Here is a 25,677-nt window from a genome sequence, read left to right as displayed (position 1 = left end):
TGATGATGATGATGAATGCTTCCACAGGCATTCTGATGCTGGTGATGGAGGCTTCCAAAGGCATTCTGATGATGATGATGGAGGCTTCCACAGGCATTCTGATGATGATGATGGAGGCTTCCACAGGCATTCTGATGGTGATGATGAAGGCTTCCACAGGCATTCTGATGATGATGATGGAGGCTTCCACAGGCATTCTGATGGTGATGAAGGCTTCCACAGGCATTCTGATGATGATGATGAAGGCTTCCACAGGCATTCTGATGGTGATGCAGGTTGACGTGTGACTGGGGAGGTGTGGTCACTAAGATACAGGCACCAGCTGGTATATAATCTAGAACAGTTCCCCAACCTTCTTTCCCCAGGGCCCCCTTTTTATTTATTTGGTATCATTATTTATTGAGCCTATATTAAATACATCACAAGCTTGGTTGGTAGAACCCTCACAGGCTCACAATACAAAACTCATAAAAACTCAAATTCATTTAACATGTCTGTTTCCCTTCAGATTTAATTAGGATACACGATTTAGCACAACAAAAGGCCTCCCGAGTGGCTCAGCGTTCTAAGGCATTGTATCTCAATGCAAGAGGTGTCACTACAGTCCCTGGTTCACGTCAGGCCGTGATTGGGAGTCCCATAGGCACAATTGGCCCAGGGTAGGCCGTCCTTGTAAATAAGAATTTGTTTTTAACTGACCTGCCTCGTTAAAAGGTTAAATGTAAAAAATTGAGTAATATATGCTATGATTGATGACACTATAAAATATTCCTCCTATGTAGAACCCTCTGCGGAAAGGGTTTTACATGGAACCCAAGAGGGTTCTACCTGGAACCAAGAAGGGTTCTGGGGACAGCTGAAGAACTGTTTTAGGTTCTAAGAGTGTATATGCGATGAGAGAGCAGGGTTATGTAAGAATGTGATTCTCCCTTTGTCAGTTACACAACCCTGCTCGCTCTTTCATCTTTCTAAAACTTTAGCCAAATTTGCCAGTCATGTAGGAAGGGCTGGATCTGAGGTCAGTGTAGATGAATGCCTGATAATTCCCCAGGCCAGGTATTTCCTGGTTTCATCTGCCAAACATCCTCTTTTCTTTCCACTTTTATTCAAAACGTCATGTTCTCTGAAGTTCAGTAAGCCCCTTGGTGACTGGCTGCCTGGCGTCCTAGCTCCCCCAGGACCAGAGTGACGTACACTGACATGGCCTGGTCCCAGATCTGTGTGTGCTGTCTGGCGTTCTAGCTCCCCCAGGACCAGAGTGACATACACTGACATGGCCTGGTCCCAGATCTGTGTGTGCTGTCTTGCCAACACCCATGACCATTATCACGCAGTGATTAAAAGACATCTAGGACCAGCCTAGTATTGAGATGATGGTTAAAAATAATCTAGATACGATATTAAAACACTCTCCAGATAGTTCAAAACATACATTTAATTCAGAGGCTTTATTAACCATCCAGACTCACTTCCAAACTGGGCACGACACTTCATTTCAACGGGAACATTTGGTAGACATTGATTAATGAGATTTCAACCTTTATTCATCCACTCAAAACAAAGTCAGCCAGAAGTTTGTTGAATTCCCAGTGTGTTATCACTATGCTTTCAACCATCTGAAGAGCACAACCAAATTCCAATGGAAAAACAATGTCTGATATTTCTGGTTTGAGTCGTCACCTAAATGTGTTATCACAGCGCTTTGAACCACTTAAAAGCACAACAAAGTTCAAATGGAAAAACAATGTCTGATATTTTTTATATTTATTCAACAACTTAATGTGTTCTCACTGTGCTTCATCTAATGGCACAACCCAATGACCCGGATTGTAGTTGAGATTACATTAAATGTACATGGTGCAAGTGATCGAGTCGAGATTCTGTACAGATTATTACAGCAAATGTGAAGATTTCCACAGACCTGCGAGTGTAACGGATGTGAAACGGCTAGCTTAGTTAGCGGTGGTGCGGCGCTAAATAGCGTTTCAACCGGTGACGTCACTTGCTCTGAGACCTTGAAGTAGTGGTTCCCCTTGCTCTGCAAGGGCCGCGGCTTTTGTGGAGCGATGGGTAACGATGCTTCGAGGGGTGACTGTTGTTGATGTGTGCAGAGGGTCCCTGGTTCGCGCCTGGGCGAGGGGACGGTCTAAAGTTATACTGTTACACGATGACCTATGACCTGCGATCGTGCACGCTCTCTATGTTTACATAAAAATAAATAGTTCCCGTAACCTCAGAATGTGGCCTTGGATGTGTTTCTCCCTTTAAGGTTGAATAAATACTGTTACATTAGTTTGTAAGATAACTTTACGCTATTCACTGTAATTCAAAAGTGATATTGAATTGCGTTCGGTTGTCAACGCAACCAAATATCAACATTGAAAGGATAATGCTTGGATAGTTTCATCTTGACTTAATCCTATTCTTTATAGACCGAAATAGTCTCATTGATGATACATGACTTATAAAGTATAGTCACATTTAATTTGCTTTGTTAAACCAACCCTTTGTAATGTTTTCGCAACAGTAAATATATTTAGTTATTAAGAGATCTTTCAACAATCAATCTCAGAATTGTTTATTTAACTCGGCAAGTCAGTTCAGAATAAATTCTTATTTACAATGATGGCAGTGGAACAGTGGGTTAACTGCCTTGTTCAGGGGTAGAATGACAGATTTTTTACCTTGTCAGCTCAGGGATTCGATCTAGCAACCTTGCGGTTACTTGCCCAATGCTCTAACCACTAGGTTACCTGCCGCGCTGGTAGTAGCACATTGATAGTAGTTAGTGACAAATATCTAAGCAGGACTGAGCTTGGTTAAAACCCTGGATGGGAGACCAAATGAAAAGCTGTAGATAGATCAACTCTCCAGTAGGAGGTGCTGTAGATAGATCAACTCTCCAGTAGGAGGTGCTGTAGATAGATCAACTCTCCAGTAGGAGGTGCTGTAGATAGATCAACTCTCCAGTAGGAGATGCTGTAGATAGATCAACTCTCCAGTAGGAGATGCTGTAGATAGATCAACTCTCCAGTAGGAGGTGCTGTAGATAGATCAACTCTCCAGTATGAGATGCTGTCTAGCATATTTATTTTCAGATAGAGGATATAACGTTGAAGATCTGACAAGGTTTGTCTATGTTGAAATTTGGTTACCACGATAACATAATCCTGTGGTTGAAATTCCACCCCTAAAAAGTGATTTAAATGTTTTTTAAAAAAATCCAATGTACAGTGGTTTCCTCATCACAATACATTGATAATGTTGAAACAACGTCGATTGAACCAGTTTTTGCCCAGTGGACTGGGCCGTTATGTCTCAAGTCAGACACTGTCGTAAAACACATGGGTATCATTCAGTGAGACAAACACGTATTCACACCTTCCAGTACTGATATGATGTTACTCCTGTCTGTCTTCAGCACTTGGCTGGATAAACACTTCCATGGACAACTGATGCAAATGGTAAGAAAATGATCTCCCCCTCTCGCCCGGAATCAACACCCATCCACATGCATGGAAATGAAACTGATTAAATCTTTGGGTGCAACCGAATTGCCTACAGGTTTACTGTTCATTCACAAATGGTACGCTGTCATTACTAAAAAAAAAACACACTATAAAGGCTGCTCTTCAGGAGAACTAATGACATTGAAGGAGCGCCGGTTTCACAACTAACAATCAACAGTTCTATTGTGTAGTGCTGCTACTGGCTCCAAATTAGATCCAAAATATTTCTGAACCTCCTCAATGGGTCTCTTGTTCAAGTGTCCCTTCAGTGATCTCACCGCTTCAGTGCTGCCTGTCCCCACAAATGAGTTCATTTCTAACACAGCAAACAATCACATTGATGTGTCCGACTTGATCTATAACACGAGCTGACACAGGGCAGCAGGTAGCCTAGCCGTTGGAACACGAGCTGACACAGGGCAGCAGGTAGCCTAGCCGTTGGAACACGAGCTGACACAGGGCAGCAGGTAGCCTAGCCGTTGGAACACGAGCTGACACAGGGCAGCAGGTAGCCTAGCCGTTGGAACACAAGCTGACACAGGGCAGCAGGTAGCCTAGCCGTTAGAACACAAGCTGACACAGGGCAGCAGGTAGCCTAGCCGTTAGAACACAAGCTGACACAGGGCAGCAGGTAGCCTAGCCGTTAGAACACAAGCTGACACAGGGCAGCAGGTAGCCTAGCCGTTGGAACACGAGCTGACACAGGGCAGCAGGTAGCCTAGCCGTTGGAACACAAGCTGACACAGGGCAGCAGGTAGCCTAGCCGTTAGAACACAAGCTGACACAGGGCAGCAGGTAGCCTAGCCGTTAGAACACAAGCTGACACAGGGCAGCAGGTAGCCTAGCCGTTAGAACACAAGCTGACACAGGGCAGCAGGTAGCCTAGCCGTTAGAACACAAGCTGACACAGGGCAGCAGGTAGCCTAGCCGTTGGAACACAAGCTGACACAGGGCAGCAGGTAGCCTAGCTGTTAGAACACAAGCTGACACAGGGCAGCAGGTAGCCTAGCTGCTAGAACACAAGCCGACACAGGGCAGCAGGTAGCCTAGCCGTTAGAACACGAGCTGACACAGGGCAGCAGGTAGCCTAGCCATTAGAGAGTTGTACCATTACCTAAAAGGTTGCTGGTTGGAATACCCAAGGTGAAAAATCTGTCCTTGAGCAAGGCACATAACCCAAATTTGCTCCAGGGGTGTTGTCCTATTTTGGCTGACCCTGTAAAACAACAAATGTCACTGCACTTATCAGGTGTATAAAACTATTTTTTCCCAGAAGTATTTTTCTACACCCGCGAAAACATCTCCTAAATATGTGTATGCGACCAATAACATTTGATTTGAGATGTAAATTGACTTCCCGCCGAGAGCTGTGTTTAATAAATGGGTCATCTTTAAAAGCTTCCAACCTACTTCACTTGAGGAGACCAGGCTTGCTAAACATAACCCGAAGCGCTCAAGTAGACCCTTGAATGTCCAACACAAGTACACTTCAACTCACTATTCCCCATTACAGCGGGGCTCCCGAGTAGCGCAGCGGTCTAAGGCACTCAGTGCTAGAGGTGTCACTACAGACCCTGGTTCGATTCCAGGCTGTATCACAACCGGCTGCGATTGGGAGTCCCATAGGGCGGTGCACAATTGGCCCAGCGGCATCGGGGGTAGGCCGTCCGGGGTAGTTAGAACGTTGTACTAGTAACAGGAAGGTTGCAAGTTCAAACCCCCAAGCTGACAAGGTCCAAATCTGTCGTTCTGCCCCTGAACAGGCAGTTAACCCACTGTTCCTAGGCCGTCATTGAAAATAAGAATTTGTTCTTAACTGAATTGCCTGGTTAAATAAAGGTAAAATTTTAAAAATAAAAAAATAGGCCATCATTATAAGTAAGAATTTGTTCATAACTGACTTACCTAGTTAAATAAATAAAAGAATTGGAGATAATCAGAGATCTTGTCTATGTCTCTTTCCGGCATTAAAGAGGTTGAGCCATATGGAACCTGATAACCTTTCAATAAGAAGGGAGACAGGCTTTACAGTACCGCTGGCTGCCATTGGTATGGTGTTTAGCTCCAGGGCCCATTTAACTTGACTTTACAGGCTACACACATCACCTGGAATGCAGGCTACGGTATTATTTCCTATTCAGCAGACAAAAACATGGCCCTGGGCTTATGACGATGACAGCTCAAAGAACCACGCAGTTCCTGAAACAAGGGTACCTGTGCTGAGACAATGGCAAACGTGAAGTCATCCAGGCGGGAAAGAATGAGATCATTGGGAACAAAACCTATCTACAGTAAATCAGTGAAACGTGTAGTAAAACCGTACTTGTATTAGGCCGATCTGCAATTTGGCATGGAAACCCGTCATATAAAATAAATACTTTTTTAAAAAAGCCGAAAGACCGTTTACCTGAACTCACAAATCCTATTTACAGTGTTGTAATAATGACATTACTGATGCCATAGTTATGATGACGGATGATTTTTTTAAAATAACTTCAAACTACAACACACACACTATTGCTTAAAGGGATGATGGAGATTATTAAAGGGTCACCCAAGTCTGTGGACAAGGTATGACTGTAATCACTGCTTTGGTTAGTTTCCCTGGTTTGCACATGCTAACAGTTTAGCATTTTTGGCACAAATCCCATTCAAGTCAGGGGACCGATATTAGCATTTTTCGCGGCATCATGTCCAATTAATCCAAAAGTATCTCAAATTGATTGTGAAGCTCAACAACATTACTTATAGATATTTTTTTATAATGATGCGCACATTTTTTTTTAATATCGGTCGCATGACTTGAATCGGGGCTCCCGAGTGACGCAGCGGTCTAAGGCACTGCATCTCAGTGCTAGAGGCGTCACTACAGACCGTTGTTCAAATCCAGGCTGAATCACAACTGGCCGTGATTGGGTGGCGTACAACGGGCTCAGCGCCGTTCTGAGTTTGGCCGGGGAAGGCTGTCATTGTAAATAAGAATCTGTTCTTAACTGACTTGCCTAGTTAAATAAAGGTTAAATAAATAAATGAGATCTATGCCACAAATGCTGCACGAGAATCACATGACCCAAGGCAATTTCCATGTAAAAGGACCCATTCAACCCAACATGTGAATGAATCCTTTCAAAATGGGTGTCAAATGAAAACTAAGTGTCTATATGTTTGAGAAATTAAGGCATATAGACATTTTTCAAAAAAATGTTCCATCCTAAAAATGTGGAATAAGCAAAAGACTTTGGAAAAGGAATCTTTAGAAAAAATATATTTTCGAAAAGTCCTAAAAGATATTAGAAATAAATCACAACACAATAATGCTGAACTAAAGACCCCTGCCAACTAATATCAACACTTACACTGAGTGGACAAAACATTAAGAACACCTGCTCTTTCCATGACAGACTGACCAGGTGAATCCAGGTGAAAACTATGACCCTTTATTGATGTCACTTGTTCAATCCACTTCAATCAGTTTAGATGAAGGAGGAGGAGACAGGTGGTTAAAGAAGGATTTATAAGCCTTGAGACAATTGAGACATGGATTGTGTATTTGCAGGGTGAATGGGCAAGGAAAAATATTTAAGTGCCTTTGAATTGGGTATGGTAGTAGGAGCCAGGCACACCGGTTTGTGTCAAGAACGACAATACTGCTAGGTTTTTCACGCTCAACTGTTTCCCGTGTGTATCTATCAAGACACGGTCGCCAGCTGCACAGTGTTTCCTCCAACACATTGGTGTGGCTGGCTTCCGGGTTAAGTGAGCATTGTGTCAAGAAGCAGTGCGGCTTGGTTGGGTTATACAGCATTTATAATACTGTATACAGATCAGAGAGGAAGCTATTATAATACTGTATACAGATCAGAGAGGAAGCTATTATAATACTGTATACAGATCAGACCATAGGGGAAGCTATTATAATACTGTATACAGATCAGAGAGGAAGCTATTATAATACTGTATACAGATCATAGAGGAAGCTATTATAATACTGTATACAGATCAGACCATAGAGGAAGCTATTATAATACTGTATACAGATCAGACCATAGAGGAAGCTATTATAATACTGTATACAGATCAGAGAGGAAGCTATTATAATACTGTATACAGATCAGACCATAGGGGAAGCTATTAAAAAGCTGTATATGCCAGTTTGGATTTGGCTTCGCTCCAATCACATCGAGAGCATAGGCTTACTCATTGACAGAAACTGGTTGTTCATTTCCTTGTGTTGTTGTCCTCCGGTGACAAGCTAGCTAGCTAAAATTGTCCATTTCCTAAATTAGCCATGGATGGAGATATGGATTTGAACTTGTGATTTTACTTAATTCTACATACAGGCCATTGATTTTTTATATTTTTTTACAATTAAAAATAAAATTGTCGCCGGAGAAGAAGTTACGTGTCCCCAACCGATTGTGTTTTTTGTTTGTTATTTCACATTGTTGGTAACTTTTTTTTTTTTTTTAACTTATTTTGTACATAATGTTGCCGCTACCGTCTCTTATGACTGAAAACAACTTCTGGACATCAGGACTGAGATTACTCAACACGGACTGGCAGAATTATTTTTTGCCTTGAACGAGTCTGACGAGCCTGACGTGAATGATATACTGCTTTCTCGGGAACAGGCCCAGATCCCCGTGATTTGCGTGAAGAGGAGGCCGAGAAAAAGGGGCCGGAGGGTGGGCTGCCTTCTGAAAATTCGTAGGCGATTGAATAAACCCCCACTTTCTTCCATTCTGCTAGCAAACGTGCAATCTTTGGAGAATAACATCAATGACCTTCGCGCGAGATTAAACTACCAATGAGACATTCAAAACTGTAATATCTTATGCTTCACGGAGTCGTGGCTGAACGACGACATTATCAACATACAGCTGGCTGGTTATACACTGTACCGGCAGGATAGAACAGCGGCGTCTGGTAAGACAAGGGGTGGTGGACTATGTATTTTTTGTAAAAATTAGGAAGTCTCGAACTAGTTCTTGCCTGAGGTAGTGCATCTCTTGATAAACTGTAGACAACACTATCTTCCTAGAGGGATTTCATCTGTATTTTTCGTAGCTGTTTACATACCACCACAGACTGAGGCTGGCACTAAGACAGCATTGAATGCATGAGAGCACCAGCTGTTCCGGAAGACTGTGATCACGCTCTCCGCAGCCGATGTGAGTAAGACCTTTAAACAGGTCAACATTCACAAGGCCGCAGGGCCAGACGGATTACCAGGACGTGTACTGCGAGCATGCGCTGATCAACTGGCAAGTGTCTTCACTGACATTTTCAACCTCTCCCTGTCTGACTCTGTAATACCAACATGTTTTAAGCAGACCACCATAGTCCCTGTGCCCAAGAATACTAAGGTAACCTGCCTAAATGACTACAGACCCGTAGCACTCACGTCTGTAGCTATGAAGTGCTTTGAAAGGCTGGTCATGGCTCACATCAATACCATTATCCCAGAAACCATAGACCCACTCCAATCTGCATACTGCTCCAACAGATCCACAGATGATGCAATCTCTATTGCACTCCACACTGCCCTTTCCCACCTGGGCAAAAGGAAAACCTGTGTGAGAATGCTATTCATTGACTACAGCTCAGTGTTCAACACAATAGTGCCCTCAAAGCTCATCAACAAGCTAAGGACCCTGGGACTAAACACCTCCCTCTGCAACTGGGTTCTGGACTTCCTGACGGGCCGCCCCCAGGTGGTAAGGGTAGGTAACAACACATCTGCCACGTTGATCCTCAACACAGGGGTCCCTCAGGGGTACGTGCTCAGTCCCCTCCTGTACTCTCTGTTTACTCATGACTGCAAGGCCAGGCACAACTCCAACACCATCATTAAGTTTGCCGATGACATAACAGTAATAGGCCTGACCACCGACAACAACGAGACAGCCTATACGGAGGTGGTCAGAGACCTGGCTGTGTGGTGCCAGGACAACAACCTCTCCCTCAATGTGATCAAGACAAAGGAAATTATTGTGGACTACTGGAAAAAGAGGACCGAGCACACCCCCATTCTCATCAACAGTCGCGAAGAGGGCACGACAAAACCTATTCCCCCTCAGGAAACTGAAAAGATTTGGCATGGGTCCTCGGATCCTCAAAAGGTTCTACAGCTGCACCATCGAGAGCATCCTGACTAGTTGCATCACTGCCTGGTATGGCAACTGCTCGGCCTCCGACCGCAAGGCACTACAGAGGGAAGTGCGAACGGCCCAGTACATCACTGTGGCCAAGCTTCCTGCCATCCAGGACCTCTATACCAGGCGGTGTCAGAGGAAGGCCCTGAAAATTGTCAAAGACTCCAGCCAACCTAGTCATAGACTGCTCTCTCTGCTAACGCACGGCAAAGCGGTACAGGAGCGCCAAGTCTTGGTCCAAGAGGCTTATAAACAGCTTCTACCCCCCAAGCCATAAAACTCCTGAACACCTAATCAAATGGCTAAACAGACTATTTGCATTTCCCCCCTCTTTTACACCGATGCTACTCTCTGTTGTTATCATCTATGCACAGTTACTTTAATAACTCTACCTACATGTATACATTACCTCAACTAACCGGTGCCCCAGCACATTGACTCTGTACTGGTACCCCCCTGTATATAGCCTCCACATTGACTCTGTACCGGTACCCCCTGTATATAGCCTCCACATTGACTCTGTACTGGTACCCCCCTGTATATAGCCTCCACATTGACTCTGTACCGGTACCCCCCCTGTATATAGCCTCCACATTGACTCTGTACCGGTACCCCCTGTATATAGCCTCCACATTGACTCTGTACTGGTACCCCCCTGTATATAGCCTCCACATTGACTCTGTACCGGTACCCCCTGTATATATCCTCCACATTGACTCTGTACCGGTACCCCCTGTATATAGCCTCCACATTGACTCTGTACTGGTACCCCCTGTATATAGTCTCCACATTGACTCTGTACTGGTACCCCCTGTATATAGTCTCGTGATTGTTATTTTACTGCTGCTCTTTAATTACTTGTTACTTTTATTTCTTATTCTAATCAGTATTTTTTTAAACTGCATTGTTGGTTAGGGGCTCGTAAGTAAGCATTTCACTGTTGTATTCGGCACATGTGACTAATACAATTTGATTTGATTATAATGGCAATTTTGATCCAACCATAAAATACATTGTGCCCCTGGACTGAGAGGATGGAAGTTCAATATGTAGCTAGATGCAGAAGGCTAATGTTAACTAGCTAACGTTGCCCATGAATGGAAGTTAGGTTAGCGAGCAAGCATTGTATACAGGTAGCCTAGGACAACAACAAATAAAAGTGTGTACTGCATGACATAGTGATAGACCGTTTTGTCAACATGAAAGAGAGAAGGATGACATTGGTGTTTCTCAACAAGTAGGGTGAGTCAACATCTTTTTCTACTTGCACAAACGCACCCCCCCCCCCCCCCCCCACACACACACACACACACACACACAGACAGAGAAAACATCACCATGGAAAGTCACATCATATTTAACTTGTTGATTGGACTAAATTGTGTTTGGTATTTTTTGTCACTGAATTAGATGAAGTGTAGGTGATTTGATGATGATGAAATGTTGACGTATAGTATAGTGGAGGCAGCTCCTGTTTTCTTTGTGACCTACAGTAACTCTCTGTGGTTCTAAATCAATAGTTGTTTAGTGGTCTGAAAATGTCAGAAACATTAACTTGCTTGACCATGCTGTAGGTCCTTTAACGGTTTGTTACAAGCAATATGCTTTGTGCACTTAACTGGACAGATGTTGCTCTCCGGTTTTGTGGCGAAACAAAAGGTGTGGTTGAATTTATTCTGCCACTGTGACTTCTTACTGTCTCTGCCTTTAGGCCTGTATATCACGGTGTCAAGGCAAATGAACTAACAGGTTATAGCACAAACTACGCAATCATCACAATACATAGGTTGCAATATGGCTTTTTTTTCTGGCTTTCCCATTGATTTTACCCACGCAAGTCACTGTCTGTAACTGATGATCTGTCTGATAGTAGTGTGTCTCGTTACTAACCACGGTCTGTAACTTATGATCTGTCTGATAGTAGTGTCTCTCGTTACTAACCACTGTCTGTAACTGATGATCTGTCTGATAGTAGTGTGTCTCGTTACTAACCACTGTCTGTAACTGATGATCTGTCTGATAGTAGTGTGTCTCGTTACTAACCACTGTCTGTAACTGATGATCTGTCTGATAGTAGTGTTGTCTCGTTACTAACCACTGTCTGTAACTGATGATCTGTCTGATAGTAGTGTTGTCTCGTTACTAACCACTGTCTGTAACTGATGATCTGTCTGATAGTAGTGTGTCTCGTTACTAACCACGGTCTGTAACTGATTATCTGTCTGATAGTAGTGTCTCTCGTTACTAACCACTGTCTGTAACTGATGATCTGTCTGATAGTAGTGTGTCTCGTTACTAACCACTGTCTGTAACTGATGATTTGTCTTATAATTAGAACATGCCTGTCGTCACTTTTCAGACAGACACTAAATGTACAAGGTGCTGTGAGGTAAACTAATCATCATACCCCAACTACATAACTTGCAGACCCACGGGTGGAACATCACATACTGGGTGATACGTTTCCATTCCCCGAAATAGACAGGACCGTGTGAGAACCGTACAGTCGATGTGACGTCGTGTTGTTAACACACTGGAACGCTATCGCTCTCCACACCATGTTCAATATTCTGAATAAACTGTTCAAGTTGGCACAGAAGAATGCCTTAGCAGTTTTCACGTTTTTAGTTTCCTTTTTAACAATTTAATTTAATTCACCTTTATTTAACCAGATAGGCTAGTTGAGAACAAGTTCTCATTTACAACTGCGACCTGGCCAAGATAAATAGTTATAAATGGATAGGATTAGTGCATAGACTACTCCACAGCACAATCGCATGAGTGTTGAAGATTTTCATTATGTAATTCAAAAAACATATTTATATGACCAAGTACCAACCTGTCTCCACCTATTTTGATAGCGTCCCTTATGATCGTTATGTAATAACATAATCATAATAACGTTAGGCTACTGTCCGACTTGAATCAGTTGTTCCCTAATCGTCAGCTCATGTCTGTCCTATTTCCAATTAACTTGTCTTTCTTCAAAAACAACGCGCAAATCCAGTACCAGGAACGCGAAGCAGAAATCAATCTGCCGCTCAATGACGATGTCTGTGGTCTCGACGTGGACAACACCTACCGTGGCGGAAGCTGCGGGTAGCTATGCTGTCGAGTATATCATTTCCACGGCGCACTCACAGAAGACAAAATTCTGCCGAATGTCCACATCGTCGTCTTCGATAGTAAAGAAGTCCGTGGGGAAAGGTAGACGAGCCTGGAAGAGGCGAAACGGTTGTCGGAGTTGTCAAACTGAAGGCAGAGGAGCACTGAGCACATGGAATGTCTGCTGGCTGACTTGTTGCGCCGAGCATCTACGAGCGCAGTGGGCAGTGGCTTATTCCGGTTTCCTCCTGCGTTGTTTTGTGTGTCATACTAACTGTAGCCTTTACGGTCCAAGGACCTGCACCAAGGACATCACTGACATTCATTCGTACAGAGAGCGCTCATTATTCATATCTTGTGTATACATTTTTTATCCAGAATCATGTTGGCTAAACAACATAATATTAGGCACTATAGGCCTAGTCCAAATATGGATAGCCTACGGCATTATACATTATGTGGGCTGAGAGGTTCTTGCTAAACCCTAGACCCGACATGTTCATTCAATTATGAAAATTAAAACATGCAAATTGACTTACACAATTCGAAGAACACAGAAAATGTCCATTCCCATATTAAAAAGCATGTGCACTGTGTTGTGGAACAAAGGGGCCTTTCATAATAAAACTGATGGAGGGAGGAAGCCAGCACCTGATTAGAAGGGGGTTATGGCTAAGGGGGGGAGGGGGGGGGGGTATGGAGTCCACGTGCTTCACGTTGGCTGTTGTCAGATGGGAGGAAAGACTGAGGAGCTGTCTTGAATTCCAATCATGTGCGTTTTAACCTGACTCCATCTTTCCCGTCTATGATCTGAAGACACAGTGGAACCACCATAAAAAAGGAATCTTAATACAGAAGTGGTCAGATGACGCGGTTGCTAAGCAACAGGACTGTTTTGCTAGCACAGACTGGAATATGTTCCCGGGATTCTTCCTGATGGCATTGAGGAGTACACCACATCAGTCACTGGATTCATCAATAAGTGCATCGATGACTTCGTCCCCACAGTGACCGTACGTACATACCCCAACCAGAAGCCATGGATTACAGGCAACATCTGCATTGAGCTAGAAATCCCGCTATGCCATCCAACGAACCATCAAACAGGCAACTCGTCAATACAGGAATAAGATTGAATCCTACTACACCGGCTACGACGCTCGTCAGATTTGGCAGAGCTCGCAAACTATTACGGACTAGAGGTTGACTGATTTAATCGGAATGGCCGATTAATTAGAGCCGATTTCAAGTTTTCATAACAATCGGAAATCAGACTTTTTGGACGCTGATTATGGCGATTACATTGCAATCCACGAGGAAACTGCGTGGCAGGCTGACCACCTGTTACATGACTGCAGCGTCAAAAGGACCTTGAGGCTGCAAGGAGACAAGGTAAGAAAAAACAACCAATCATAAAAAAACAACCAATCTTAACATAATCACTAGTTAACTACACATGGTTGATGATATTACTAGGTTAACTAGCTTGTCCTGCGTTGCATGTAATCAATGCGGTGCCTGTTAATTTATCATCGAATCACAGCCTACTTCAACTTCGCCAAACAGGTGGTGATTTAGCAAAAGCGCATTCGCGAAAAAAGCACAATCGTTGCACAAATGTACCTAACCATAAACATCAATGTATTTCTTAAAATCAATACACAGAAGTATATTTTTTTAAACCTGCATATTTAGTTAAAATAAATTAATGTTTGCAGGCAATATTAACTAGGGAAATTGTGTCACTTCTCTTGTGTTCAGTGCAAGTCGAGTCAGGGTATATGCAAAAGTTTGGGCCTGGCTCGTTGTGAATGTAACAGTATAACTTTAGACCGTCCCCTCGCCCATACCCGGGCGCAAACCAGGGACCCTCTGCACACATCAACAACAGTCACCCCTCGAAGCATCGTTACCCATCGCTCCACAAAAGCCGCGGCCCTTGCAGAGCAAGGGGAACTACTACTTCAAGGTCTCAGAGCAAGTGATGTCACCGATTGAAACGCTATTTAGCGCGCACCACCGCTAACTAAGCTAGCCGTTTCACATCCGTTACACGAACTGTGTGAAGACCATAATTAATTATCCAGAATTTTACATAATTATGACCATAACATTAAAGGTTGTGCAATGTAACAGCAATATTTAGACTTAGGGATGCCACCCGTTAGATAATACGGAACGGTTCTGTATTTCACTGAAAGAATAAACGTTTTGTTTTAGAAATGATTGTTTCCGGATTTGACCATATAAATGACCAAAGGCTTGTATTTCTGTGTTTATTATATTATTATTAAGTCTGATTTGATATTTGATAGAGCAGTCTGACTGAGCGGTGGTAGGCACCAGCAGGCTCGTAAGCATTCATCCATTCAAACAACACTTTCCACGGTTTGTCAGTAGCTCTTAGCAATGCTTGAAGCACAGCACGGTTTATGACTTCAAGCCTAGAAACTCCCCGAGATCAGGCTGGCAATACTGAAGTGCCTATAAGAACATTCAATAGTCAAAGGTATAAAAAATAATACAAATGGTAGTTTATGGTGGTAACAGGTATCACCAGCCAGCTTCAGTCCATACCGCACCAGGAGTATGGAGTTGAGAGTGTGCAGTGACATTCTATTTCTTAACTTTGACTTGAACACACTCATTTGGCTGAACAGCCGTTCAACCTCCACATGCGAGTGTGGCAAGGAGAGGGCAGCGAGTGAGAGCTTTGCACAGTTCTTCATAAGGATTTGACCCGGAAGAGTCCGTGTAGTTATTCACTTCAAAACCCGACTGTATTTTCAGTTGAGTCCCACCTAAACAGATGGATGTTTCTCCATTGGGAAACAATTTGATCACTTGTTTGAGGCTGGTACCTCAGTAGCTCAGCTACTTTAATCATTTCAGTGGTGTCTTTATTGTGCTTTAGGGTTTCCTTAACACTGAACAAGGCCATGTTTCACAAGGCTTCTAGGTTGTCTGGGAGCCTTGCTTGCAGCTCCTTGCTTAAGTACTCAACACTCCTAGGGATGGTTTCTTTGGATGCTGCACAGACAGCGGATTAAAGAATGGCACACACAGCGGATTAGTAGCAAATTGGGTAATGCATATTATTCGTTTAAAATGTTGTGCAACCCGTTGTGCATCCCAGTCATCACAGACGCATTATCAGTGCCAATACCCTGAAGATTCTCGTTTTAAAAGTTACACTTCTCAAGAAACTCAGCTGCTGCCCTTGCTATTGATCTGGCATCGCCCCCCTCTCCAATTCAACCAGCCCGAGAAATGTGGACCCAACGGTTATTGTTTTAGCACTGAAATACCGAATCACCAAATCCAGGTATTTCGAAACAATGACATCAGTGGACTCATCCAAAAGGAGGCAGAACTTCTCATCTCCCCACATCTGATGTTACCCTTTTGAGAAAATAAGGAGCCAGTACTCCCCTAATCATTTCTGTGCACTTGGTACGGTGCATTTGTAAGTTTGTTGCTGCCACAGAATCTGAAAAGGCAGCTTTTGCAAGCCATACCTAAAATGGTTGCATGCTAGCAGCGAACAATGCTCCGTTAATGGCCAATGGCCATAGTAGCTTCTGCCCTTTTGCAGTTATCCACTTTCTTAACCAACTGTGGTAATAGAGACTGCGTTGCGGGGTTGTACAGTTTTGCTTTTGCAAGCATATCTGATCTGCAGTACGCACAGTATGCCAGACAATCATCCCCAGTTACTGGCTTCAGCAACCTTTTCAAATCAGGTACAGACTCACACTCTTTTCTCTACAATTTCGATTGAGACATGTTGATTGATGTTGTAAGTTCTGTTCAAGATCAAACATTCGTGACCAACTATATTCATTGGGTTTGTCTCGTTGAATGCATATACTACTGCTGTTGCTGCTGCAGTCAGCCAACACTGATTAGAAATTTGCTGAAATTGATGCTGGCCCGGCTGCTGCCTGTGCACGAGCTGAGCGCCTGCTGCTGACGTCACTCACAATGCCCTTTTGCAGCCAGGCACGTGTGTTGTGACTGAGTGTGTGACAGAGAAAATCGTTGTAGTGTCATTCAGAGCTATATCTAGCAACAAAATTGCTAAATTGGCATCACTGTTAAAACACTGGTTGTATTCATCTGTCACATTTGATTTGACATTATTGATGTGTCCGTGGGAAGGAGTCGTTTTTAATTTGTTTAATCCATACACTTACCCACCTCAATTAGCCTACGCATGAGGACAAATCCAATATAAAAATATGAATTGGTAAGTAAAACGTCATTGCACTCAATACATTTTCTTGAGACTGTGCGCTTCATTGTGTAGCTCATTCATTCTGGCAGTGCTCCCTTCTTCCAACCGTGTCTCCATAGAAACCGCTGTGTGCAAGGCTGGAGTGTTTGTATGGCGCTTTTATATTGAGCCAGTCAGGCTTGGTCACCTGATTTCTCAAAAAGCTGAAAAGAACCCTGCAGCTGGGCTATTGGCAAATCCCCAACTAGACTAAGAAAACACACTCTGACCCATATCCTTGAACTCACTTTTGTAAACTAGGCCAACGTGCAATGAATGCACTGAGCGAGTGGAGAAACAAATGGCATTATTATGGTGCTGTGCTGAACAAGCTCTCATAACCTGGATGAGAGGAGAACTCTATCGGTAAGCCAGAGCCCCACTCTGGCCAATGTGGCATACTGCATCACCAAATGTATCAGTGCATAACTAAACAACAATGAAGCACAACATGTATGAAAGTAGCGGAATGTAAGTAACATTTTAAATAACGCTTTATAAGGGCATTTACGATGCTTTGTCTTATTTACTTGTACACGTATTTGACACGTTATAGTGCGTCATAACTCGTCATAGTAACATGATAATATACCCTCACTACACAGTCCCTCCAGGATTCTGTGATTTCACCTTCTTTGTTGTTGTTGTGCAAAATCATCAATTTCCCGCATGTTATGCGATAGCTTGCAAATGTAAATCAATCACCGCATTATTTCAGCATAAAACAGTCAAATCGCGGCAAAAATCACTGTATAAAATTGTCTGATCACGCATTACAAAATGAGGGCTCGCAATTTGAACTAATCACAGCACATTTACCGCAACAACAAAAAAATATATATCAAGCCACATGTCAAACAATCTTTTACCTCACTAGTTCATTTTCGTGACCAACTGGACAGAAGCCATGCAAAATGTCAGAATTGCTGAAGCAAAAATTAAAGCATTTTTGCACGCCACTATCACAAAAAAAGAGGGTCTGACTATCATGCATAACGCGCTGTTCTTAGGGCATATCTGCCTGTTTTGACTAGCATTAGTGACTTTTCGTAGCAGGTTAGGATAATTAATGTGCCATGTTTGGAGAATTAGCGTGGTTTAGGGTAAATAGGTTAAAGATTACAATGCAAACAGCGACGCATCGAAGACTGAAACTTGTTTGCTGTGTACGTTTGCTAAATTGCTGGATTTCTTTGAAAATGTGTGTTCTGTGATGCGATGATTGTGTTATTCTCTCTGAGCCCTTATACCAGAGCTTTAAGGTTAGGAAAATGGCAGGGTTAGCTAAAATTGTCCCCAACACCACTCAAACATACTGTATTTAGTTACAATCAGGCTTGCCCTGAGAACTGTCTTGGTTTCCACCAATGGGATGCTGAACATTATGCATCCTCACCCTATTAGATACATGGGGGTAACACAACATTACATTGTATGCATTCGACTATAACGTTATTTTCGAACAAGTAGGATCTATGATACATTAAGCACAGGGCCGGCCCTAGCCTTTAGGGGGCCCTAAGCGAGATTTGGTTCGCGGACCCCACCACATCATAAGCAAAACATTTTTCTGCAATTCTACACATTTTGCAATTTTGGCGCAAAGAACATTTAGCAATTTTCTAACTTGTTTGACTTATTATCTACTTATTTTGCCATGAGGCGTAAAGAACAATATGCAGTTTTACAACTATTTCCTGCGATTCTCCACGTTGTCATGACTTCCTCCATGTTACTATGATATCTGAATATGGTGTTCTCCTGAGAAGAAGGATCGTCATGCTGACGCTAGTGCTGTAGTTACAGCTGCTCCACCATTCTAAATGCCCTTGGAAAATTGTCCTATAGTTTGATGACACGTTGAACTTTGAAATGCAATGTTTTGGGGTAAATCTTGTAGGGATTTTGATATATTAAATTAGTTTATACGGATACCGATGTCTCGCCTACCCTGTTACAGTATTCAAGCCTGTCACCCTAGTCTCACCCCCGTTACAGTATTCAAACCTGTCACCTTTGTCTCACCCCGTTACAGTATTCAAACCTGTCACCTTTGTCTCACCCCCGTTACAGTATTCAAACCTGTCACCTTTGTCTCACCCCCGTTACAGTATTCAAACCTGTCACCTTTGTCTCACCCCCGTTACAGTATTCAAACCTGTCACCTTTGTCTCACCCCCGTTACAGTATTCAAACCTGCCACCTTTGTCTCACCCCCGTTACAGTATTCAAACCTGTCACCTTTGTCTCACCCCCGTTACAGTATTAAATCCTGTCACCCTTGTCTCAACCCCCGTTACAGTATTAAATCCTGTCACCTTACATGTCAGTCTGGTTACAGACTGACATGAGGGAAACATAGTTACAGACTGACATGAGAGGGAAACATGGTTACAGACTGACATGAGAGGGAAACATGGTTACAGACTGACATGAGAGGGAAACATGGTTACAGACTGACATGAGGGAAACATGGTTACAGACTGACATGAGAGGGAAACATGGTTACAGACTGACATGAGAGGGAAACATGGTCACAGACCGGTTACAGACTGACATGAGGGAAACATGGTTACAGACTGACATGAGGGAAACATGGTTACAGACTGGCATGAGGGAAACATGGTTACAGACTGACATGAGAGGGAAATCTGCTGATGTACAAGCAAATGTAGAAATTGCACCATGTGTATTCTACTATTCTAACTCAACGTTAAGTAGAGACACTGATTGACTTATAATTACGTCGCTTAGTGACTAGGTCCAGCCCTGATGATGCACGTTGGTATTATAATGCATCACAGTGATATATTATGAGGATGTTATAACTACTTATGAGTTATGACAACTTATTACAAGGATTGTAATGGTCTAAGTGTATGCGTGTGCCTCTAGTTAGGAAGTGTATACTGAATTTGTTTGTATTTGGTGAACCATTATTTGAACTATATCAAATCAGTCTTTCAATGAATAAAAATAAAAAAATGTCATGCAAGCAAGTACCAGAATGTTGACGCAATAAACCCGTATCACGTTGATGCAATAAACCCGTATCATGTTGACGCAATAAACCCGTATCATGTTGACGCAATAAACCCGTATCATGTTGACGCAATAAACCCGTATCATGTTGACGCAATAAACCCGTATCACGTTGACGCAATAAACCCGTATCACGTTGACGCAATAAACCCGTATCATGTTGACGCAATAAACCCGTATCATGTTGACGCAATAAACCCGTATCACGTTGACGCAATAAACCCGTATCACGTTGACGCAATAAACCCGTATCATGTTGACGCAATAAACCCGTATCACGTTGATGCAATAAACCCGTATCATGTTGACGCAATAAACCCGTATCATGTTGACGCAATAAACCCGTATCATGTTGACGCAATAAACCCGTATCATGTTGACGCAATAAACCCGTATCACGTTGACGCAATAAACCCGTATCACGTTGACGCAATAAACCCGTATCATGTTGACGCAATAAACCCGTATCATGTTGACGCAATAAACCCGTATCATGTTGACGCAATAAACCCGTATCACGTTGACGCAATAAACCCGTATCACGTTGACGCAATAAACCCGTATCACGTTGACGCAATAAACCCGTATCATGTTGACGCAATAAACCCGTATCATGTTGACGCAATAAACCCGTATCACGTTGACGCAATAAACCCGTATCACGTTGACGCAATAAACCCGTATCATGTTGACGCAATAAACCCGTATCACGTTGATGCAATAAACCCGTATCATGTTGACGCAATAAACCCGTATCATGTTGACGCAATAAACCCGTATCATGTTGACGCAATAAACCCGTATCATGTTGACGCAATAAACCCGTATCACGTTGACGCAATAAACCCGTATCACGTTGACGCAATAAACCCGTATCATGTTGACGCAATAAACCCGTATCATGTTGACGCAATAAACCCGTATCATGTTGACGCAATAAACCCGTATCACGTTGACGCAATAAACCCGTATCACGTTGACGCAATAAACCCGTATCATGTTGACGCAATAAACCCGTATCATGTTGACGCAATAAACCCGTATCATGTTGACGCAATAAACCCGTATCATGCTCATCATTAACCTGTATCATGTTGACGCAATAAACCCGCATCATGTTGACGCAATAAACCCGTATCACGTTGACGCAATAAACCCGTATCATGTTGACGCAATAAACCCGTATCATGTTGACGCAATAAACCCGTATCATGCTCATCATTAACCTGTATCATGTTGACGCAATAAACCCGTATCATGTTGACGCAATAAACCCGTATCATGCTCATCATTAACCTGTATCATGCTCATCATTAACCTGTATCATGCTCATCATTAACCTGTATCATGCTCATCATTAACCTGTATCATGCTCATCATTAACCTGTATCATGCTCATCATTAACCTGTATCATGCTCATCATTAACCTGTATCATGCTCATCATTAACCTGTATCATGCTCATCATTAACCTGTATCATGCTCATCATTAACCTGTATCATGCTCATCATTAACCTGTATCATGCTCATCATTGACCTGTATCATGCTCATCATTAACCTGTATCATGCTCATCATTGACCTGTATCATGCTCATCATTAACCTGTATCATGCTCATCATTGACCTGTATCATGCTCATCATTGACCTGTATCATGCTCATCATTGACCTGTATCATGCTCATCATTGACCTGTATCATGCTCATCATTAACCTGTATCATGCTCATCATTGACCTGTATCATGCTCATCATTAACCTGTATCATGCTCATCATTAACCTGTATCATGCTCATCATTAACCTGTATCATGCTCATCATTGACCTGTATCATGCTCATCATTAACGTGTATCATGCTCATCATTAACCTGTATCATGCTCATCATTAACCTGTATCATGCTCATCATTAACCTGTATCATGCTCATCATTAACCTGTATCATGCTCATCATTAACCTGTATCATACGCATTAACTTAAGGGTTTCTTAATAACAACACCTATTGTGATCCTTTTCCTTCCCTGTGGAGAAAAAAAAGACAAGACAGATGGGACAGGAGTGATTGTCTCATAAAAAGATTTATTTTTTCGCCTAAATGTACAAAGGCAAGTTACAGCATTGTATAAAAAAAGACATGTGGTAATATACACTTTACATAAGAGAGAAACCCTGGGGGGGAAAGGGGGAGGGGCAAAGAGGGGGATGAACCAAAACAAAACATAGCAATTAAAAAAGCTGTAAACATCTCTCTCTCAAGTACCGATGACTGATACTGAGCCACTGCTCTGGGGACGTGGGTTTAGGGGACGTGGGTTTAGGGGGCGGGGTTATGAATAAAGAAACTCCCACAAGAACATTGTCCCCCCGCGGTGTGAGTAACACAAGGAATGACAGACTACCCAAGCACAGTGAGACAACACCTCAACAACGGCTGCCGTGGGAGTATGATCATTATCTAATTTCTCTGTCTGTATTAAAAACAAAACAAAAAAATCCCCAAACTCGATCCTCCAAATTTTTTTTTTATCAAGCACTTTTTTCCGCGTATCATGAAAAAAAAAAACATTTTTCACCAGCAGAGGTTCTGGTTTAACAGACCTGTTAAATTACTATTAATATATAATCTGGTTCTGACCTCACCTCCCATCTCACTCCATACAGAACGCGTTAAAAGCATTTTTTTAAAACACGGGCTCTTCTCCCAAGACATATTTCCAAACAAAACCTAAACCCTCTACTTCAGAGAAAAGGACAGGAGGGGGGGGGGGAATAATCTGTGCCAGCATCCAATCAAGGCTGAGCATCAACAGTATTGTGGTGAGAGTAGGGCTTATCAACCAGGTCACCTGTCAACAACAGTAACATATGAACTGACATCACTACAGGACAGAACCAAAGTCAACCTCGATGAGCCCACCATAGAAATAGAAGCAATAGAATGGCGTTCCAGACGTCATTGAACATTGACTTGAATGGAGATCCCCTTTCTCTAGTGACTGGATCATTATGGATCCTACAGGCCTCTTATGTTAGTGTTTAGCAGGGGAATTCAACTGGAACGTGTCTGATTAGGAGAACTATTAGAGTATTACTGGAATGAATGGACTCTCACAGGGGGCAGTGCTCTGAGCACGGCCTATTTAATTGTTCATGATAGCGTTGGCCTGATCTCTTGGTGAATGAAACGCCACTTTGGTGGCTTTGAGGTCTGTTTCACCGCCGCTGCCACAACAAACGTGTCATTCCCATCGGCTTCGCTAAATCACATTTCTGTATAAAACACACACGCACACAAAAAAAATCGAATTTATTAGTTCAGATTTCCTGTGCTGCTCTCTCAAAAGCACGCCAGATCCATGAAGGGCAAGGAAAGCATCACGTCGAATCAGATTTACTGATTTACAGACAAGCGGTTGAGTGGGCACTGTGCGGCTGCGGCAGGATTAATGGTGATCATTAGCAGGAGAAGAGTGGACGCGGTGGGAGAATCTGCTGAGTTCTACCTCTCTATCACTCCTCTGTGGACTGCTGCCCGGCCCTCAGCCCGGCCCTCAGCCCGGCCCTCAACCAGGCCCTCAACCAGGCCCTCAGCCCGGCCCTCAGCCCGGCCCTCAGCCCGGCCCTCAGCCCGGCCCTCAGCCCGGCCCTCAGCTCGGCCCTCAGCCCGGCCCTCAGCCCGGCCCTCAGCTCGGCCCTCAGCCCGGCCCTCAGCTCGGCCCTCAGCTCGGCCCTCAACCTTCGTCTATCCCGGCAGGTAGTAATAACAACACAAAGCATTCGTGAGCAGTATCTCATGGAACCAAAAACAAACAAAAAAACAAGAGCAACAAATGAGTGAGGGTTAAAATGACAAGGTTGAAATGTGACTTGTTTTCCTTGAGGGTGGTCGAGGCGGCTTGGGAACGTGTGTGACGAGGGGACTAAAATGGCATCATGGGCTTCAAGAGTGGGGATACAGGCTACTGGTGGAGGGGTTAATAACAACAGAGGCTACTGAAGGGGTGGACTCCACAGTTTATCATATTATATCAACAACGGAAAGGGGGGGGGGGGGGGGGAAGAAGGCTAACAAGACAGAAAGCGTAGCACATTTTCCGATAGCGTCCAACAACCGTTGAAAAACTAATTCCTCTGTACACTATAAACAGAAACCACAGTGAGAGGGGCGGAGATGGGAACAGTGTCCCAAAGCAAATGTGCATCTGACTTGATCCACTAGGAGGGACATTGTGCGGGGCTAATGTTTACACCATGCAGCCACACACAGACAGACAGAGATAGTTGGAAAGGAGAGGGAGGTGAGAGGAGGTGGGCCTTTAGGAGAGACTCCATTTTGCAATTGCGCAAATTCACCAAAAAATTAGCAGGGGCATGTGCCAACTCCCAGTAACACAGCACTCCACAACTAGACGTCCTAGAATAAATATTACAGGAGAGAGCTGCCCGTCTCTCCATCACTACAGGCCAGAACAGAGGGAGAGAGCTGCCCGTCTCTCCATCACTACAGGCCAGAACAGAGGGAGAGAGCTGCCCGTCTCTCCATCACTACAGCCCAGAACAGAGGGAGAGAGCTGCCCGTTTCTCCATCACTACAGGCCAGAACAGAGGAAGAGAGCTGCCCGTCTCTCCATCACTACAGGCCAGAACAGAGGGAGAGTGCTGCCCGTCCCTCCATCACTACAGGCCAGAACAGAGGGAGAGAGCTGCCCGTCCCTCCATCACTACAGGCCAGAACAGAGGGAGAGAGCTGCCCGTCCCTCCATCACTACAGGCCAGAACAGAGGGAGAGAGCTGCCCGTCCCTCCATCACTACAGGCCAGAACAGAGAGAGAGAGCTGCCCGTCCCTCCATCACTACAGGCCAGAACAGAGGGAGAGAGCTGCCCGTCTCTCCATCACTACAGGCCAGAACAGAGGGAGAGAGCTGCCCGTCCCTCCATCACTACAGGCCAGAACAGAGGGAGAGTGAGTGCAGTCATATCTACTGAGCATCCTCTGACAGCTCTAGAGACTTTCCCCTTTGTGTTCTTACATGTCCATTGATGAGGGAGGACTGCAGATAACCCATGATGCAGTTGGGTGAGAGACTAGCAGCAGCGACAGCCAGACTGTGACTTGCAGACCGTTCTCATATAGTCATGTAGGTCTCAGACAGTGTGCACAAACAGACAAAACAAAAGCCTTGTGCACTTCACGACCTGGGCTGCCTGCCTGCCTGTCTGAGAACCCCTCTCCCCCTCCAGCCTCTGCAGTGCCCAGTGAAGATGGACGGCTGGATGGAACTAGAGGCAGCATCTGAAGAGTCCAGGCAGCTCCTCTGATTAGTGCAACCTGCCAGGTCACAGCTTGGAAAGCACCAGGATGGTACATCTCTGCTCCTCTCCATTCCTCTTCTCTGTAAGCCAAAGTACCTCCAGGCACAAATATGTCCTCTCCCTTTAAGCCGGGGCCCTTGCTGAGCAGCTGGGAGCTGGAGCAGATGCATTGGAGCTACTTTGTAAACTGGATGACCCTTTGGGAAAGGAAACCAGGAGACAGCTGTCACCGCCACCACAGAAAGGCCAGTAGCGTTCAACACAGGGACAAACAGC

At 43.9% G+C, this 25,677-nt stretch overlaps 1 protein-coding gene across 1 annotated transcript in view; it reads right to left on the bottom strand.

Annotated features, from left to right (window-relative positions):
- Positions 1-13,003, bottom strand: part of LOC139406370 (GRAM domain-containing protein 2A-like) — a 76,943-nt gene extending 63,940 nt beyond the window's left edge. The window contains exon 1 of the mRNA XM_071148901.1: positions 12,743-13,003. The gene's annotated coding sequence lies outside the window, so the exon portion shown is untranslated. The remainder of the gene's footprint in view (positions 1-12,742) is intronic.
- Between the last annotated feature and the right edge of the window lie 12,674 nt (positions 13,004-25,677).

This window comes from Oncorhynchus clarkii, chromosome 4, assembly GCF_045791955.1.
Source record: "Oncorhynchus clarkii lewisi isolate Uvic-CL-2024 chromosome 4, UVic_Ocla_1.0, whole genome shotgun sequence".
In the NCBI taxonomy this organism is placed as follows: domain Eukaryota; kingdom Metazoa; phylum Chordata; class Actinopteri; order Salmoniformes; family Salmonidae; genus Oncorhynchus; species Oncorhynchus clarkii.
The sequence above is the reverse complement of the archived record's forward strand: the minus strand, read 5'-3'. Positions and strand labels throughout refer to the sequence as shown.